This window comes from Loxodonta africana, chromosome X, assembly GCF_030014295.1.
Source record: "Loxodonta africana isolate mLoxAfr1 chromosome X, mLoxAfr1.hap2, whole genome shotgun sequence".
Classification (NCBI taxonomy): Eukaryota; Metazoa; Chordata; class Mammalia; order Proboscidea; family Elephantidae; genus Loxodonta; species Loxodonta africana.
The window spans coordinates 11284013-11289552 of NC_087369.1; positions in this window are offsets into that span (position 1 = coordinate 11284013).

Here is a 5540-nt window from a genome sequence, read left to right on the forward strand (position 1 = left end):
CCAATCAAAAAATGGGCAAAGGACTTAAATAGACATTTCACCAAAGAAGATACACAAATGGCCAAGAAGCACATGAAAAAATGCATAACATCATTAGCCACTAGGAAAATGCAAATAAATTAAAACCACAATGAGATACCACTTCACTCCCACAAAAAACCAACCAACCAGCAAAACCAAACCTGTTGCCATGAGTTGATTGCAACTAATGACAACCACATGTATTGCAGAGTAGACCTGCTCCATACGGTTTTCTTGGTTTTCACCTCCACAGTGGTGGCTGTTGTCAGAAAATTGGAAACAAACGAGTGTTGCCAAAGACATGGAGAAATTGGAACTCTCAGCTATTATTGGTGGGATGGTAAAATGGTACAGCCACTGTGGAAAACCGGTTTGGAGGTTCCTCAAAAAGTTAAACATAGAATTACCATAAAAAAACCCAAATATGACTCAGCAATTCCACTCCTAGGTATATCTCCAAAATAAATGAAAGCAGGAATGCAAACAGATACTTGTACACCAATGTTTATTGTAGCACTATTCACAATAGCCAAAAGTGGAAACAGCCTAAATGTCCATCAGCAGATAAATGGATAAACAAAATGTGGTCTGTCCAGAAATGAAGTTCCGATACATGCTACAACATGAATGAACCTTGAAAACATCATGCTAAGTGAAATAAGACAGACACAAAAAGACAAATATTGTATGATCCCACAAGTAAACAGAAACAAACAAACAAATACAAACTTAAGTTTTCTGCGTGAGTAGTCTCCTTCTGCAAACTACCCAGGATTACAGAATGTCAATGCAAAACTGCAGAACATTATCTCTTCAGGAATATTAAATTATTTCCAAGATGAGTCAGAGTTGGCCTGCGTCATGGATTGAATTATGTCCCCCCCAGAAATGTGTGTATCAGTTGGGCTGGGCCATAATTCCTGGTACTGTGTGATTTTCCTGTATGTTGTAAATCCCGACTCTATGATGTTAATGAGGGCGGATGGGTGGCAGCTCTGTTAGTGAGGCAGGACTCAGTCTACAAGATTGGATTGTGTTTTGAGGCAATCTCTTGAGATGTAAAACTGAGAAGCCAGCAGAGAGACAGAGAGACCTCATACCACCAAGAAAGCAGTGGGGAGCAGAGCATGTCCTTTGGACCCGGGGTCCCTGCGTGGAGAAGCTCCTAGTCTGGAGGAAGATTGATGAGAAGGCCGACAGAGAGAGCCTTCTCCTGGAGCTGACACCCTGAATTTGGACTTTTAGCCTGCTTTACTGTGAGAAAATAAACTTCTCTTTGTTAAAGCCATCCACTTGTGATATTTCTGTTATAGCAGTACTAGATAACTAAGACAGCCTGGAAATAGTGTTGAGGAGTATCTTTGGTGGGGGTAGGGGGTGGAGAGTTCTGTGAAAAATTGTGCCTTAGCCAAAGGTTTTCTGTATTCATGTCACTTATCTTCTGACATTCATTGTGGTTCTATATTTAATTATCCCATGGACAGACTATGCATGGATTTGGATACTAGCAACACACACACACACACACACACACACACACACACCCATTCTGGAGAGAAGGATTAGATTTTTTTTAATAAGCATCATGGAAAAATTAGAAATTTGTTGGATTTCCTTACATTTCATTTCTGGCTCAGTATTGTTTTTATTTAGGTTGACAGTGAGAAAGGGAGTTGGATGTCCTAATCTTTCAGAGCAAACAACCTCCAAAGCTCTTAATAGGACCCTGCCCAGATATTTCTTCACAATGATATGTCGTATCTAATTTGTCTCAAATGGCTGCTAACAGACATTAGATACAAGTTAAGCTTTTTTTTTTTTTTTAATAACAGGGTATTTACATTTTAGGAAGGTAGGGATGGGTTGGTAAGTTTGTGGCAGAACTTAACTAGTTGATCACAAAGTGTTTTCTTTTTTGTGCAGGGCACACAGCTTGACTCCATTTCCCAGCCTCCCATATAGTTAGGTGGGTCATGTGTTGTATATCATCTCCAGGCCTGTCCCATAAGTACTGTCCAAGCACTTCTCCATACTCTTTCTCTTTTCTTTGGGCTGGTCTAATGTAGAGCTTCTAGTGGAAGATCTCAAGGGCCTCCAGGGGTGGTAGAGCCATTAGATGGAAGAGCCATTAGTTCTTGAATGACTGTGTAAAGCAGAGCCTTTCTAATAACCAGCATTGAACTGTGCTGTGTATGAGAAATAAACCTTTCAAGTGTGAGACCACCGAGATTTGGGAGTTGTTTCCTGCAGTAGTTAACTTATCCTGACTAATACAGTGCTTTTAGCTAATCACAGTTTACTCTTCCCTAAGAAGTGTGCACTGTATGAAGCAGTTCTGTAGGTACCCTAAATACTTCTGCTAAAGCTCAAGGGTTTGAGGGTTGCCACCTTTGTGAAGACCTCCCAGATATATCCTTCAAAAGGTTGTTGTTGATGTGTGCCGTCAAGTCTATTCCAACTCATAGGGACCCTATAGGACAGAGTAGAACTGCCCCATAGGGTTTCCAAGGTGTGGCTGGTGGATTTGAACTGCTGACCTTTTGTTTAGCAGCTGAGCTCTTAACCACCATGTCACCAGGACTCCCCTTCAAAAAGTAGTGTTGATTATTCTTCCTTTCTGACAACATGGTAACAAAATTTTACCTCTCTTACATTACCTGTCACACAATATTGATATTATTGTTAACAGTGTAACTAGTCAACCTTAGGCACAATGGGGAATTTTATTATGTATTAAGAAGTGGGATAGTCCCCAAAGATGGTCACCATCAATTCCTGCCCTCCCTATATGCACATGTTGTTCCACCCATCAAGAGGTAGAGTCTATTTCCCCAACCCTGATATCTGGACTGGCCTCGTGACTTGCTCTGACCAATAGAATGTGGAGGAAATGACTTTCTGGGACTTCTGAGCCCAGGTCTTAACAGGAATGCCTGCTTTGCTGTCCTCCCTCTTGGAAGCCAGCTGCCATTTTAGAAGTTTCATTATCCTGGGACCACTATGGTGTGAGAAAGCCCAAGACACCCATGTGGAAGACCCACATAGAAAAGCACTTAGACACCAGATGTGAGTGAAGTCTTCTTGAACCTTCAGCCCAGCCCAGCCACCAGCTGAATACAGCCAAGTGAGTGACTCCAGCTGATGCCAAACGAAGCAGAAGAACCACTCAGCTGAGCCCAGTCAACCCACAGAATCGTGAGCACAAAGTTTTGGGGTGGCTTTACACAGCTATGGATAACTGAAACAGGAGGGGGATTCTAGGTATGAAGTTCTAATTGGTTGAGGAAAGGATTATAAAGTCTCCTATGGGATTGTTCATTGTTCTGTTTTAAGTCACAAAGATGGAAACATGGTTTTCAAAGAGGTTTGAGAAAGCCTACCTTGCTTGGGGCAGTCACTGGCAAATATTTCTTTAACAAAAGTTATTTAAATGAAAGCCATTTCTCACTTACCTCTCTGCTTCCTTTCTTATGCCACGAGCTATTTTAGGGGAGTGATCACACATTGCCGTAGCATAGATCAGTGCCTTGGTGAGACAACGAGCTTTAAAGTTTTATTGACCGAGTTAATGCTTGGGGGGAAGCTCATCCTTTGAGGAGATGGGTAAGTGATGAGCAGGAGCCCTCCTCTGACCCCTAATGCCTCACCTAAAGGTCAAAGGAAGTGGTTAAATCAAGAGCGCTTCAGTGTACCTTGACAGTTGCAGTAAATCAATAAATACACCACTATGTGTTGCAAGAGGGAATACAGTTGCCACTCAATAGGGAAAGAAATTTCTTATCATTAGACCAGAAACCACTATCTGAGGATAAAGATTCAACAAGTTGCACTTGAAACAGTGGCTCATATTGTTCTCTGAAAATGTCTTTGCTTGAGAAATGATTTAGCGCTCACTAAAAAAAAAAAAATTTTTTTTTTTTTTTTTTTACAGACAGCGTGGAGCCCTGGTGGCACAGTAGTTGCGAGCTGCAGCTGCTAACCGAAAGGTCGGCAGTTCAAATACACCAGCTGCTCCTTGGAAACCCTATAGGGTAGTTCTACTCTGTCCTGTAGGGTTGCTATGAGTTGGAATCCCCTAGATGGCAATGGGTTTGGTTTTTTGGTTTTGGACAGATAGTGTGGTGACCGCTGGGCCCAAACAACCCCAGAGACGGCCCCGCCTTAGGAAGAGTGGGTGTGAAATGGAGCAGACCTGGGCAGAAATGAACTGGCAAGGCCTGCTGTGACCCCTCAGGCTCCTGAACACTTAAAACATTACAGTCTTACAGTGGTAACTGGTTGGCAAGCACATTTCCACTGCTCCTTCGGGAGCTTCTTGAACCGTGGGGCGACTTTTTCACTGTTTAATCCCCATCTTCTGGGCCAGACCTGAGTGTGAGGAGAGGCACGGTAATCACTTGAGAACAAATAACTGAATGCTGCCCTTTGGTGACTTTTCTTATCTTGCCATGGCTTCTTTGATTTTAATCACACTTCTACCTCCTTCTGATCCTGACATTTCAGCTCTGGTTTCTCTTGATCTGAGGGGGCTTTGAAGTCCATTTTAACCAGATTTCCCCTGAGGAAATATATTTCAGTGACAGAAGACTTGGTTTTTCCATGTGATTTGCCCCAGGCCCGGAAGCCCTCAGGAAATAGTTCTAACTCCTCCTGGATACACACAGGGAATTTTAATACCCAGTGAACTGGAAGGCTTCCCAACCTTTGCCTTTTTCTTGCCCAGATAACACAGTGTTTACAGGAGAAAATTAAAAATTTAAAGCTTGCAAAAGGAAAAAAAACATACATTGTGACTTGGCATCTGTTCTTGTGCTAAAAACAGTCTTCGTTTGTATACAAGATCCAAAATGAATGAATGAATGCCTGCACTACTTTAGTTGTTCATTCTTCTATCTTACAAAAGAATGTGAGACAGCCTGTGAGAATAGGGCACCACGTCTAGGGTATCGTGGCCAGGATGAAAGAACAAGGACTTAGCAATGAAGGAGAGAGTCATCCACCACAGGCTTCACTTCAAATATGACTCTGTTTCCAGAAAGGTCATTCTGTCTTCATTTCTCTGGACTCTACCTATTGCATGGAGTCTCTGGGTGGGATAAATGGCTAACACGCTCAGCTGCCAACTGAAAGGTTGGAAATTCAAGTCCACCTAAAGGTGCCTCAGAAGAAAGACCTGGAGGCCTACTTTGAAAAAATTAGCCACTGAAAACGTATGGAGCACAGTTCTACTCGGACACACATGGGGGTTGCCATGAGTCAGAATGGCCTCGACAGCAACTGGTTACCTGTTGCATACAGTGAGGCACACCTGTAGATGACAAAGAGGGAAACAGACCCTCCTTAGCTGACTTCTGAATCCAAAACATGCCCAACCTGAACATATACGGAAACCACAAGAAAGAAAAAGCCTGCTTTCTTTCTGGGTGGGAAAATAATGAGTCATCATGTACTTACGGTAAATAGAATTATCAATTCATAAATCCCGAGTAATAAGTTTGCGCTCGTCAGGGACTAATGAC